Source organism: Lepidochelys kempii, chromosome 3 (genome assembly GCF_965140265.1).
Source record: "Lepidochelys kempii isolate rLepKem1 chromosome 3, rLepKem1.hap2, whole genome shotgun sequence".
NCBI lineage: Eukaryota > Metazoa > Chordata > Testudines > Cheloniidae > Lepidochelys > Lepidochelys kempii.
Window position 1 is genome coordinate 146481335 of NC_133258.1, and position 15593 is coordinate 146496927.

The 15593-nt window shown below is 40.8% G+C and overlaps 1 protein-coding gene across 2 annotated transcripts in view; it reads right to left on the minus strand.

Moving 5' to 3' along the window:
- LOC140909346 (uncharacterized) overlaps nt 1-15593 on the minus strand; it is a 44407-nt gene that overhangs the window by 13474 nt on the left and 15340 nt on the right. The window contains exon 3 of one of the 2 annotated variants that reach the window (XM_073338418.1): nt 9268-9391. The exons of the other annotated variant lie outside the window; for it this stretch is intronic. The gene's annotated coding sequence lies outside the window, so the exon portion shown is untranslated. The remainder of the gene's footprint in view (nt 1-9267; nt 9392-15593) is intronic. 2 annotated transcript variants of the gene reach the window in all.

Sequence of the window (15593 nt, forward strand, 5' to 3'; positions counted from 1 at the left end):
ACCTAGATAAATAAAGCGATTTAGAAATCAGATCCCTCAGGTTCCAGCCCCTGTAGTGGTACATGGTTCTTTTCCTCTTTTACCAGAAACAGTTTTTATTTAGTTTTGCTAATTCAAGGACAGAAAATAACACTTAAACCAGGTAAAATAAAATGAAATTGTTTCATTCATTTCCTCTCAAGTATGAAGTTCTACTCATCAGCTGCTGATATAGATGGTATTTTTTCAGTTAGGATGTTCTGACTGAGTGTGCTTTATATTGCCTTCCTAACTAATAAAACAATCAGCTCTATGGAGCTGCTTGTTTCTCTAAAACAATTAATTAAATAATTCTTAAACCTTTTGCACAAACTCCTTGGTCATTAGTGTGGGTCACTTCAGACTTTAACTTGTTTTGTTCTTGTTTTTTTCCCCACTCATTCTATACCTGTTAATTTTCTTCTCTGTAGAAAGCTTTTTATTAATCATTTTTAACATATTTTACAGACCAATAGCAATAAAGTTTTATTTGATTCAGTAAAGCAATAAGCCACAACAGTCTCTTGGTGAATTTTGCCCGATCCCTTCACCAACACTGCTTACTAAAATTTACTTTAGTATGGCTTCTTGCAAATAGTATATGACTCCTTAATTTTAAAGTCCTTTAGAAGCCCTCTGAAACACATATTGTAGATGTGGCATATTATTAATGTGTCCTTCCCCCATGAAACATAGTACCTAGTGGATAAGATGGAACAGTATGAAAAAAGTTATAAAACTGTGACCATTATCCTACTATTCTGAATATTTCCTGTTTGTAATCTCTTTCTCTCTAGGGCCCCGTATGCTATAGGGAACCCCTTCTCTCTTTTTAAGGTTTAAAATGACACCTATCACCACTGTATCTGAGCACCTCACAAACCACAATCATAATGCATTTTTTTCTCTTCCCTCTCCCACCCACCCAGCAGATTTCTTGATAGCTTTATAGGTTTCTATGTGAGTGAGATACTTATTTCAGGAATGCTAAATCCCAGAAATTAAATTTGCATTTTAGTTCTGATTGTGCAACTCATGGTCTCTTATCTCCTGATGAGTTTTGTGAACTTAATCAACTTGTAATAGATTGTGGCATAGCAGTATGTGAGAGGGGGAGGATAAGAGTGGGAAGTGGCGTGCCTGTAATGCTGAATGCTACGGAGGATTCTGGGCTAAAGAGAAATCCATAGGCATCCTAGGGACACTGCCTTAATTTAGAGCAGCCCTTGGGGGCAGTCAGTCAGTATACAGATGGTGTAAAGCCATTTTATCACCCCTTCCCCACACTGTGACTTCTGTGCACTCTCTCTCCCTCTCAGAAGACACAACACAGTATTTGCCCCAGAAACTTCAAGGTACAGATGGTGTGAACTCCCCTTGCTCAGATATTTAGAAGACTGTTGTTGAACTATTTTATGAATGTGTCCTGTCTCCTTACATGACACCTTCCCCTCTATCAGCTATGGATTTTCTATTCACTCATCCTCTTCATCTCACCAGAAATAATCTCTTAACATCCAATATTGTTTTCTGTATTCCCCTTAGTCTTGCCACACTCCTCCCATATTTTCAGGAATGGTCCTCTTCTTCTGTAACTAATGCCCATAATTCAAGACCACTTAGGACATGTAATAGATATTATCTTTTATTTTGAAGCCTTATTCTCTTAAACTCCTGCAGTACTTTCCAGGTTGCCAAAAAACATCTTTTCACGTATCTTAAACTAGCACAGCTAGGAAGTCTGCTCAGTCTGAACTATCACCCATGCTTCTGCCCTCCCTGCCACTCTTAAAGAGACATTGTTAAATGGAATTCAAACCTGTGAAAAATGTACTTCAAATCAACAATGTCTCAAGGGTGGTAACATATGACCCACACAAATAAAAGGAAAAAACATATTTGCTCTTAATGTTCTTCACATGCAATTCATTTGAGATAATATGCAATTGCACATCTTTGTATCATTTCTATTTTTTTGTTTTGGAAAAGTGAATTAGTCACACTTTTGTACTCCTTAACAATGTGGTGTACTTTTAAAATTCATATGGAAATCCATTATTTTCCAGAGCAGTGTTAAAGCTGCAAAATTATTCTTAAAGCAATCATGGTTGTATGAAATGTCCCTCTATTTCTCTCACCATATTACAAGCTAGAACTAATGAGACTTTTTGAACTCGGTACTTTGTGCATCTTGCCTTAATCATTTTCTGTCAGATGCACTGCAGTCAGCAAGGGGATTACCATCTTGCAGAATTGTTGTATGCAGCATCTGCCAGAGAAGGATTTTCCTGATCCCTGTGACTGTCATGTTAGTAAAGGGAACACCTCAATGTAAAAATCTTCTAACTACAAACCCACTGCATCTATCAGTCATAGATGATATGCTGATGTCTTATTTGAGTTTGGTGAGGACACCATCTGTACTGCTTTAGCTCAGAACCAGGGATATGTATCACTTTCTTTGCAGATAACAAAAAGAGCTCTTTAGAGAAGTGCACATAAATCTGTATACAGGAAGGAAGGAATTGAACTCGCTTGGAAAATTTTATTGCATTCCACAGAAAGAATGTGCAGTTAAAAACAGAAAGAGAGAGAGAGAGATCAGAAGAACCAGAATATACTGGCAGCTATTCAGAGAGTGTATTTTAATGTACACCTACATGATCACATACTATTCCTCAAATAATGAATCATACAATTTATTTTCTGTCACAGTTGGGGCATATACAGAACACCACCACAAGATTCTCTCAGTATAAAGTCTGCCTCACAAATCCTCCAGGCTGGCTCATTCCCATAATTGTCTTCCTCCTCTCCTACTCCCAGGCTTCAGAGTTTCTCCAAAGACAATCTCATGATCACATGGACTTCCGCCACTATATATTGGTTCACTCCTCCTTCAGCTCTGCAATTTTCCTGGTCTCACAGCTCTAATTCTCCACTCTCTTTGACTCCCAAGACAAAAATTCCAGCCACCTGTTTGCCACCTTTGACTTCCTCCATAAACCCACCACACTTCCAGCACTCTCCTGCCTCTCCATACAGAATATTGCCAAATATTTCAGAGAAATTCATTGTGACCTTCTTACTCTCTCTTCCTCCTTCCAGTCTATCTTATCTTTCCCATCACTGATGCTGAGGTTTCTCATCTCCTCTCCTCTAAGTCCTCCACCTATTCCAGTGACCCTTACTCCTTCTGCCTCATGACCTTCCTTGTTCCCCACTTTCCTTCCCTTTTTCCTCAATCTCTCTCAGCTCACTGAGTGCACCATTAACAACTGCTTGCTCTCCCTTCCCAGCTCTGTGCTTGATTCCCCACTCACCTGGTTCCTGACCCCTCAAATTTACTGAAACTATTCTTACCAAGGTCTCCAATTACCATTTCCTGGCCTCTTCCTCCTTGATTGCTCAGAGACCTTTGACACGGTCAATCATACCCTCCTTTTAAAAATGTCCCTCTTTTGGCTTTTGTGAATCTTGCCCCTCCTTGTATTCTTCCTTCTTCTCTGGTTGTTCCTTCGTTGTCACATTTCTGTGGGTCCTCATCCTCTTTTGGTGGGCTTCTAATCCCAGAGGAGTCACTCCTCTTTGCTATTTACACCCTATCTCGGTATTACCTCATCTACTCATATAGCCTGAACTACTAGCTTTTGCCAATGGCTCACAAATCTACCTCTGCTCCTGATCTACACCCAGTCCCACATTTCAGCCTGTGTTCCTGACATCTTGCCCTAAATTTAAAATTAGGATGGCCAAAAACAAGCTCATCTTCTCTCCCAAGTCCTCCCTTTTCCATCTATCTTCTGCCACTGATGGCACCTCAATCCTGCTGGTCACTCAGGCACATAACTCAGGTGTTATTTTGGACAGTCTCTTTTTTAAACCTGCACATCTGGACCACATTCAAATCCTGCAGTTTCATCCTCTACAACATTTTCGAAGTCTGACTTTTCCTTGGTCCACACCACTGAAACCTCTTGCCAGGCCCTTAGCATCTCTTTTCTGGCCTACCACTGCCCTTCCTGACACTAGTTTGTTCACTCAGGTCCATATACAAAATGCTGCTATTAAAAACAAACACTTTCCTTGCCAATTCCACTGATCATGTCAGTCCCCTCAGCTCTCCACTGACTCCCCCTCATTTACTACATCAAATACATGCTTCTAGTCCTTTACTTTAAGGTTCACATGTAATCTAGCCCCTTCCTACTTATCTACCCTTGTAACTCGTCACCCCCTGCCCCCTTCACTCTGCCAGTCTCACTTTCTTCCATGCTGCTCCTTATGCATAGAACACCCTCCCTGAGCTGGTCTGTAATGCCACTTCTCTATACTCCTTTAAAGCCTCTCTCAAGACCTGTGTTTGCCATGATGCCAAATGTAAATCATCATCTGTTAGTGTAGACTTGCAGGGATTTCCGTTATTCGGCTATTATTTATATATTTTAATTAAAGAAACCTTTAACAAAAAAATTCTAGCTATTCACAAAGCTGATCTCTGAATGATGCATGCTCTTTCTGCTGCTTACCTTATCCTCCCTCCCCAGTTCCTTCCAACTGTTTGTTATATCCACTCTAGCATCTTGACCTAAATTTAGGTTGTAAACTCTTTATGGCAAGAGCTATCCTTGTACTCGCTCTACAGGATCCTGCATAAATGCAGGTCAATTCTGATTAGGGCTTCTAGACTCTACTGCAGGGGTGGCCAACCCGAGCCTGAGAAGGAGCCAGAATTTATCAATGTACATTGCCAAAGAGCCATAGTAATATGTCAGAAGCCTGCTCATCAGCTCCCTCCCGCTCCCAGCACCTTCCACCCACCAGCAGCCCCGATGATCAGCGTCTTCCCCTCCCTCCCCACAGCTCCAATCAGCTGTTTCATGGCATGGAGGAGGCTCTGAGGGGGAAGGGGAAGGAGTGAGGGCACGGCAGGCTCAGGGGAGCGGGCGGGAAGTCGTGGAGTAGGGGCAGGGCCCATGGCAGAGCCAGGGGTTGAGCAGTGAGGACCTCCCGGCACATTGGAAAGTTGGCGCCTGTAGCTCCATCCCCGAAGTCGGTGCCTATACCAGGAGCCGCATATTAACTTCTGAAGAGCCACATGTGGCTCCGGAGCCACAGGTTGGCCATCCCTGCTCTACTGTAATAATCTATTATGATAATTAGAAAATTGTTCTTGATGATGGGGAATAAAGGCAGTCATGTTCCACCACTGAACTTCAGAAATCTCTCACGTAGTCTGTCGGTTCAACAGCATGAAAATGTCATCATCTCTTTTTGTGGAACTGGAGTGACGCTGAAGTCTAAAGCATGACACACATGAGTCGGGCAGACAAAGTCATTGGTGAGCATCTTGGTAGCTATAGCAGTGGTATGACTCTTTCCCCTTGCAGCTAACAGTTTATTTCTGGCTTCTTCAAAGGATTGGAAAGCTCTGAGTGTTGTATCACCATGCTGATCTATTTGATGCAGCTTTCTCAAGATCAACTGGTTTTATTACACCAAAGTGTATGCTGTTCTCAATGCTGTCCTTGAAGTGCTTTCTGGGGTGGCATTGATTCTGGTGCCCTTGTGCCAATTCTCCATAGAAAAGTTTTCTGGGAAGTTGCTGTTCAGGCATCCTAATGATGTGTCCAACCCAATGTACTTGAGCTTTTATTAGCATGGCCTCGATGCTTGTAGTATTTGACTTTTGGAGAACCTCCAGGTTGGTAACTTTGTCTTGCCAGCGGATCCCCATAATGGTGCGCATATGGAAGGCCTCTAGCTTTTTAAAGCACCATTTGTATGGTGTCCACGTCTCACAGCCATAGAGGAGAGATGTGAGCACAAAAGCATTGTAGTTTTATTTTTGTTAAGAGGGTTACGTTGTGGGATTTCAGGACTTTGTTATGTAGCTTTCCGAATGACTGAGAAGCTTTCTGTATCCTGTTCATGATTCCTTTGTCAAGAGATCCATCATTGGAGATGTCGCTGCCGAGATAAGTAAAACTGTCAGCTTGCTTTAGTTGGATTCCACTAAGGGAGATGCGGGGGGATATGGCATGGAGTGGTGAAGATGACTGATGCAACACCACAGTTTTCTCCAGGCCAAATAAAATTGAGGCCAAATAATTGTGATGCTTCAGCGAAGCGATCTATGATGCACTGGAGACATCCCTCTGTTTGTGCTAGGAGGACACAATTATCTGCAAAGAGTGCTTCTCTTATTAGTAGTTCTATTACTTTTGTTTTTGCTTTAAGCCTTATAAGATTGAAGACTGAGCCGTCGTGTCTGTATCTGATGTATATGCCTCTGTTAAGCCTGTTTGTAGCATGTTTGAGAACTAGGGTGAACTTCAGAAATGCTAATATGACAAAAGGCCAGATCCTCAGCTTGTGTGAACTGGCTTAGCTCCATTGAAGTCCCTCATTTACAAGACCCCAGTGACTAAAAATACTGACGTTGGCTTTATTAAATGAATACAGATGAAGAGTAAGTAAAACTATACCTGATGGCACTGAATTGTAATGGTATAAAGATCAGAGTAAAACAGAACTAAAAATCTGAAAGGGTGTTTTCTTTTGTTCAGTAAATATGGCTGAAACAAGTTTAAGATAAGACATTTCAGTTTATTTCATCCTGTGAGTTACTCACAGTTTGAAGACACTCATATACAGACTCCATCAAGTTCCCCAGCTCTGAAGTCTGCAGGCTGCAAGAATCAAATTTGGCCCTAAGAACAGCACTGCTCACCATTTCCCAATTATAACTCTCCTTAACTTTTAAATTAGTCACCTGAGCAACAGCTTTTGTTAAAGAACTCCAGAATACTTGCAGAAGTTTTAAATGTAGGGGACCCACATTGGAAATGACAGGATTTTTCCAAGGACACACATTTGACTCCTGCAGCACTGAAGAGTGTGTGCCAGACAGAAGTTAGGGACTGCTGCTGTATTAGCTCACAAAGCAGTAAGCTTAGCATTAGCTTTATTTGAAGTTCAATTTAATTTTACTTCATCTTGTTTGAAAAGTCCTGTACAGTGCAGATGTTATGAATTCGCTCATGCCCAGGGAAATTATGTAGACTATTTGTGGAAGTATATAGAGATTAATATTTGTAGGAACTGATCCATTTTGCGTGACAAACTATCCTTCCATCTTAGATGGTGTTCAAATAGACTTGTGGCAATGAATCCATCTCACTTTAGTCACTTGCAAACAGAGTAAACATAGAGTGAAAAATTCCAGAATGTAGATAGTTTTTTTTTAAACAACATTGTCACCTAGCTCAGCTTCTGATCATATTAAGCAAAAAAATCTTTCTATTAATCTTCAAGGGTTTGGAGATTTCCACAGTATCCCTTCTTTACTGCCTACTGCTGCTGTTCTCCAGATAAGGAGATGAGGTCAGTGGGCCTGGTGCCTGAGGTAGGTTCCTCTGGAAAATAAGACCTTAGCATATGTCATATACAAGCCAAATTTTCAACTTTCTTCAGTTCACATGAGAAGCAACAATAGATTGGTCTGGGAATTCTGAAAGTTATATGCAATGAGTAAACCAGTAATAAAATCTTGGTTTTACTTTCTGCTTTGTTGTTTACAGCAAAGCACCATATGAAATAATTTTACACTTAATCCTTGGCTGCCTGTACCAGTCCAATGCTCAGAAGACAAGTTTGCACATGAGCATTCAGAAGAAACTCCTTTTTTTAAAGGTTTTGGTATTTTTGACTGATTTGAATCAGCCCTGAACTGTAGCAAATTATCTTCCAGCCTTTTTGGTGAAAAAAATATTTGACAGCACCTGGAATTTTTAAAAATCAAAATATAGTTCTGGCCTCATTCTTATAATCCCCAATCCTACCTTCTTTGTCAGCACTTTTGGGGATTTTTTGTGTATTTCAAGCCTTTTAAACATGGTAAAAATGAGGAAGCTATCCTCAGAGCCGAATCCTCAGGGCCGTCACCAGTAGTGAGGTAGTCATGACTATTTTCCTGGGTCAAGAGTAGACAGCAACCAGCAGCATTCCTCTCAGCAGGAAAACAGTCTCACTATGAAGCAGTTACACTGGTGCTGCTGCAGTTCCCCCAGGAGAGCCAGCAATGTGGTCAGTGCCATGACAGCAATACAACTAGATTGGAGCTCAGTATGGACAGCCTGAAGTTCATGGAAACCCTCAGGCAACTTGACAATCTTAGGCCTGAAACATACTGAAAATGGTCAACACCACAATAAGAAACCAAGTAAAGTTATTCAAAGGAAAAAAACCTTAAACTGAACAGGGTCAGATTGGTCTGAATGAGGCTGATTATTTTGGACATGTGCAGCAATCAAAGAAAGATGGAGGCAATTGCACAAAAGGTAAGATCCAAAACCAAGAAAGTCTAACAGCGATTTTGGGGCATGTTAATATGTATAAGAAAATTATTCCTAATAATTAAGTTCTCTATTCAGAATGCTGCTTGAAGACAGAACAGAATGGCAATGCTACCTGGCAAGAAAAACATTGAGAATTTAAAAAGTTTGTCACAGAAGTCACAATACTGAAATATTCTGAGATTAATACAGAGTGTAAAAGCTTGATAGGACAGTTCCCAGCTTGTATCTACAAGAAGATCAATCAATGACATATGCTAACACACAGCAGAACTAAGCTCAGATTGAAAAAATAAATGTTGGCAATTTTGGTTGTGAATGTGTTTATAGGCAGAAAGTGGTTGAGACATAAATTAGATTAAAAGAAGAGAAGTACTTGTGGCACCTTAGAGACTAACAAATTTATTTGAGCATAAGCTTTCATGAGCTACATGCATCCGATGAAGTGAGCTGTAGCTCACGAAAGCTTATGCTCAAATAAATTTGTTAGTCTCTAAGGTGCCACAAGTACTCCTTTTCTTTTTGCGAATATAGACTAAGACGGCTCGTACTCTGAAACCAGTCATAAATTAGACTGTAAATCAGTGGAAGCCAGATCTCAGAAATCATTGTGCATGATATTACCAGGGCTTCAAAAAATAATCGTGAAATTACAGAAGTATTTGTTCAATGGGAAATACCAAACCTATAAGGGATTTCTTATAGTAATAATGCTTTCAAGAGTGCCTAGTGAAAGCGAGGAGCTTCAGGAACAGAAGTTTGAAGTAAATATGTCTCAAGTTCCACCGATTTCTGAAACAAAATTTGAGAAACTTCACCAAGAAACACAAAATGACCCAAACTTATAATTATGCAGCATAATTTTAAGTAGAGAACCAACAGAAAAAATCACCTTTCCACTGTGAAGATCCTGGGGCGAGCAAGGAACCACAATGGATTAGAGCCACCCTCTTCCCCCTCCATCGTACGTGTACCAAATGTGAGCGTGGTGCAGTTGAGGTTTCTGTCCCAAGAACCTAAATTTGAAGAATATAGACTATTAATTCTTACTGGTAAAGAGAAGACTTGAAAGTGATCTCTTACAAATATTCCATATTACAAAAGAAAATGACACAGTTAATAGAGATATGGAACCAAATTATGCTATTATTGATGATGGTTATCACTGACAGCAGAACTGGGCTTGACTTGGTTTCTATGGTAAGAAGTCCACAGGCTTGTAAGGATACACAAATAAAACATTAGCAAGCTAAGAATAGATTTGGGAAAAGCTGATTAATGCAAAGAGTAATAAACATATGGGGAAAAGTTACAGGGGGAAGTGAAAGATTCACTAATTTGTGTCCTGAAAATAAAAGATTTAAGGGGAATGGTGAAAAAAGCAAGGAGGATTTATAATTACAGTAACTAAAAAAAATGGCAGGAATACTGGGTCTGGATGGCCTCTTCCTAAAATTTCTTATGTTCTTTGTTTCTTTTCTACTAGTCATATCTGAGGCTGAGTTGTTGATACGTTATAGCAATGTGATGTCAATATATTTTAATGAATTATTATTAAGGCTGCATGTCTGTCATGGAAATCACGGATTCCGTGACTTTACTTGACCGCTGTGACTTCTGCAGTGGCTGGAGCTGGCTCAGGGACTGCCCGAGCTAGGCAGCAGCAGCAGTTTAGGTGTGGGAGGAGGCTAGGGGCAGGAGGTTGGAATGAAGGGCAGTACTGTCCTCAGGGAGGTTCCCTGGCTCCCACTGGTATGTCCCTGCGGTTCCAAGGTGGAGGGGCCAGAAGGCCCCGCGCCCGCAGGTGCTGTCCCCGCAGCTCCCACTGGCTGTGGTTCCCGGCCAATGGGAGCTGCGAAGCCGGCGCTTATGGCGGGAGTAGCGTGCGGTAGGAAGCCTGCCACCCCTGCCAATCACTCCCCCCCATGTGCGCCAGCAGGCATGCCAGCTGTGCGCTGCTGTCCGCCACCCCCACCAGGACCAGCGGGGGTCCGGGACCACCCTCCCCGCAGTTTTAGTTGGGGCATATACTAAAAGTCATGGACAAGTCACAGGCTGTGAATTTTTGTTCACTGCCCATGACTTGTCCACGACTTTTACTAAAAATACCTGTGACTAAAACATAGCCTTAATTATTATTAGCCAAATAGAATATGAAGGCTATTTATTTAGGCAGTGAGCCTGCACTCTGTCATTAGTCCAAGTCCTTTAGAAAATCTTTTCCTGGAGATAAAATGACATTTTCTAAATTGTACCTTGGCAGAGATTTTTCCCCATTCTGTATTAAGTCATTGAGGGACAATAAAATTTTTATGGTGGTTAATGCATGGAATGTTATACTGATTTTCATAGTTTATGTGTTTTATAGCACCTTTCAAAATCTCCTCCTATAAGCTCCTGTACATATTGTGACACTGCACCCCGTACACTTTGCAGTGATATTATAGGATTGACAATTATAATGTATTTTATGCAAGACAAGTAATGTGAGGTGTCATTGGAAAAGTTATGATTTGCTGAATATGATTATCCTATTTGTATGCATGTATCATTTTTGTATCTGAAGTTATGAATATTGACTATGTATCTGTATTTCAAATGTAGTTTTCACCTGGGTAACACCCACTAGACAAGTCAGTCTAGATAGTGGGTGGGGAAGGGCCTATTCAGGGCAATAGTCCATTAGGAAAAAACAACAGACTTTAGGATAAGCTTATCTCCCATCTGGGGAGCCTTTCTGCAAATGCTACAGGCAGCCTCCAAGTAATGGCTGCTATGACTCTACAAGGACATATGATCAGACCACATAATGCTGGACTCCATCTTGGGATGTCAGTATTCTTCCACAGACTGGTCTGGGAACCAAGCTTTGAAACAAAGAGTTCCCGCCCTATGCAAAAGCTACATAAGCCAGGGAGTGACATTATCTGGGGTTCTTCAATCCCCACCCAAGAAGACTCCGGGAAACAACTGAGGAACGAAGACTGAACTGAGGGAAGTGCTGGACCCAGGCTAAAGGGACTTCTAGCCTGTGAATGAAACACCTGGAGATTCCAAGTGGTAAAGCAAGTGAAGTTTGCCCCTTAAGAATCTGTAGCCTGCTTGTATCATCTCTTAGGGTGAGAATCTGCTACTCATATCCAATCAATTTAGTATATTAAGCTTAGTTTGTGTTTTTTGTTTATTTGCTAGGTAATCTGCTTTGATCTGTTTGCTATCACTTAAAACCTATCTTTTGTAGTTAAACTCGTTTTTGCTTTGTTTAAACCGGTAAGTTGGAGTGAAGTGTGTGGGAATCATAACTCAGGGCAAAGGCTATTGCATATTCCTTTCAACATTGAGGGAGGGGGTGAATTTTATGAGCTCACGCTGTACAGTTCCCTGTACAGCAGAAAACGGTATAATTTTGGGTTTATACTCCAGTGGTGGGTGAGAGTCTGGAAAGCTGGGAAATTGGCTGCTGTCTGCTGCATGTATTTGAGTGGCATCGGTCAACTCTCTCAGGTAGCTCAGTTAGTGTGTGTGGCACCATCTGTTGTTGGGTTGGGTGATAACAGGGCTTGGGTTAGGCTGACTGTGTCCCCAAGCAGTGTGAGCAGGGCCAACCCAACAGTGGTTAGAGGAGCCCAGCAGTTCCCACAGCTCCCAGACTGCACGCCAGGGGTGACAACATGTCACACATATCACTTAGCATAGTATTTGTCTGGAATCACAAGACCTCATGCCTTGATCGCAGAGACTTAAGACACCGCAACTGTGTAGAAGTCTCTTACCAACTTGGGGACTCTCTAGTGCAAGAGGGGTGTATGTAACAATACTAATGTCACTAGAGCTGACAGAACACCTGCACTAGATATTTTTAAAAATAAGTTTGCTGAAGTTGAAGCAATGGGATATTTGCAATGAGTTGCATAGGTTAGGGCAAGGAGGGCTCTATAGCTATTCCCTGATTTATGGCAGCAAATTTAAGGCTAATCATTTCTGAGAGCATTAAGACAGACATATACTATATATGCAATGAATAAATATGCAGCCCTCTTCCCAGTGAGTCTACATGTTTCACTGTAGAAATGGAACACACAGTTTGGAATACTAGTACACTCAGTTGTTAAAATAAACAAGGGATACATTTACAACTAAATTCATTTGTCAAGTTGACAGTGCTTAGAAGCTCTCTGCATGCAAAATACAGGAGCATCTGCCTACCACAAATACTTTAGTTATCTCTTTCATCTCCTGAAATGGATTCAAGATGTTATGAGGCTTTAAAATGCAGATTACATACACAAAACAAACCCAGAAGCAGATGCATTGACACTACAGAAAAGAATAGCTAACACCTACTGTTGGGGTGAATAAACAAAACAGAGTGCAAAGTCATGATCCTAGATGGGGAAAAAAAGTTTTTAAACTTCTCCGTGAAGCTCCTTGCACCCCTGTACACAAGCAGGGCACAATCAGATCCTAGTATCTAAGTAGATTTCAATGACAGAGTGGGTCTCTCTTGTCATCAAAACCTGGCATTCTTTTTTTCCCCTTTTTTTAAAGAAAGACATGTAATATTTACTATGGAGTGGCATAAGTCACTAGGCTAACCTGCCTTTGCCTTGTGAAATTCAACAAAAAACACTGCTTCTTCCAATCTCTTAGAGCTTGCAATGTACAAGCCTCATGCCTGAGTCTTCTCTCACTTGCACTTTTTTTAAAAAGTATCAGAAGATAATCAAATCCCTGATCTAAGTCTGTCAGAAAGGAGTCAAATATAACAAGGACACTACCTTCCTCCTACACATTTTTTACATTTTTAATATTAACATAGTAATTTTATGCCTTGAAAATGAGATATAAATAGAAATAGCTATTATTCTATCGCGGGAACAAAGAGATGACATTAGAGGAGAATCTGTTCACATCACTAGAGGCCAGACTAAATTAAGTCTTGATCTATTCCACACTGTGATTCTATTAGAATCTGGCTCCAAGCCAAAAAGTCTCGTCTTCTTTGCAATCTAAACTCAACTATAAAAAATATAAAAGAAGGAAAATGAAGCGTAATGTGTTCATTACCTTTCTAAGCTTCCTAAAAGGCAATACAGCATTATTTTAGCAGATGAAATACCTGCAGCAATTACGACTGCATAATATATATTTTCAAAAGATATTGGCAAAGCAGCTGCAGATTCCAACCATGCCATACATAGGCCTTGTATCTTTACAGTCATACAGCGCTCCTCATGCCCACAGTAAATCCTGTCATCCCTTCTGAAGCACTATTTGGGGGAGAGAGAGTTCACCTGCCTTCGTGCTCAAATGACTGCTTTTTTTAAAAACAAGATTTTTTTCTAGAAGGTTGCATGACACTTTACAGCAAAGTTTAAAAGATAGATGGACTTCAGATGTGCTTGTTTAGCATCATAACCATCTACAGAGGAAGGCCTTCCCAATTTTATTGCCAGTAGGTCCATCAAAGCAGACTGATAAAGGTGTACATTGACAAAAGTTGTTGGTTCTATGCCAATAAAGCTTCAAAGCTTTATGCGTCATACCCATATGTGTGTGAATGTAACCATCATTCCTCAGGTGATTCAGGGTTCAGAAAAAAAGCCAGGAAGACACATATGGTCACGAACTTTAGAAAGAAATCAGGGGTAAATGGAAAACTGCTGACACATAGAAAAACTAAAGATAAGGAGAGTCAATGGAAGTTCCATAATTCCCCAACCCTCTTGGCCATTATCACAACCATCAAAATTATGACCTCAAGGATCAGGAATTTTAAACCCATTGTCCCTAAGGGCTCAAAGGGAGACCCGATGAGTACCTATAAAACTAAAAGTAACTATTGAGGGGAGCCATAGGCCAAATGCCTAGGCCCCTCTAATGAAGAGAAACAGACAATGTAAAGTATGTGTGTGAGAATTCAAATCCACAGCTTTGAAAGGATTCCTGTAAGCAGAAGTGACTGGAGAATGGACCACAGGAGCTTACATGTAACAATGCTCCAGTAGCAAGAAATCTAAATAAGCAGACCAGAGTAGGCATTTGAAGAGAGAGCTTTAGGTATGTTTCAGTTAGAAGTAATATGCCACAACTTTGCATGTAGGGGGTGGGCTGGCACTGAATCTGAGAATTATATGCTGCCAACTCCTGAGGAAACCCTGCAAAAAACAGGTGAGAGTGAAAGGATGATGGGGTTTATAAAGTAAACAGAACACTGGTAGAGAAGATCTGAGAAAGCCAGTATAATCAAGACAAGGATAGAAGGGGGATAGGAAGTAGCCATTTCCTGGAGGTCTCATCCAAAAGGGTACTACTGGCACACCACCTTTGCCTGAACTATCCTAATCTGGGGCAGGAATATCCATTTTAGAAGCAAGCCTTGGAGGACTCCTGCCAGAACTGAATGGTGGTATGCTCTTCATTGAGATGGGCTGCCACCACTTCAGCAATAATACTCAAATATGGTTGAAGGGCCCTTGCCACAAAAATTCAATGAGCAGCAGTGTGGAGGGTAATGGCTACAATTAGCATATGCTTGTTGAGACACATATCAGGTTATCACAAAGGTTGTGGATGATGGTGGCACTGGGCTTAGCTAAGCATAAGGCCTTTGAATATAAATACATTGGTAAAAATCCAGAGTAGCTGAATTGAAATAATTGAATTTACATCACTACGATGGTGCAAATCTGACCCATTTCATCTACATTAGTCATGTCCCTCAATTTTTCCCTTCCATTACTCTTATTTATGTCTGTTGCACACACAAAATAACATTAAAAGAACATTAAGATTGCAAAGTCAAGCATTCAAAAGTTAGGAAATGCCAGAGTTAAGGTTGCCTCTTTAACCTTAATTCAGTCCTCTTGCATGTATGAATTTAGTACAGTATTTCATTCCATGATCACATACTATATTTTCCACAGGACGCCTCCTACTCATTTAGTGCACAGGAGGGAAGGTTCTCAATGAACATCAATATTTTGTTTATTCCTCATTGTTCAATTCACTATACACTTTCCAACTTCTGCAACGAATGAGGGGGGAGTCCTATAGACAACAGCTTCCTTCACTAGACAATCTTGATACTTCACCTAAGCATGTCTATGCTCTGCATTGAATCACAGAAATGTAGGGATGAAAGAGACCTGAAGAAGTTAAAGTCCAACCCCCTTTGCTGGGGCAGGGTCACGTAAACCTAGACTATCCCTGGCAGGT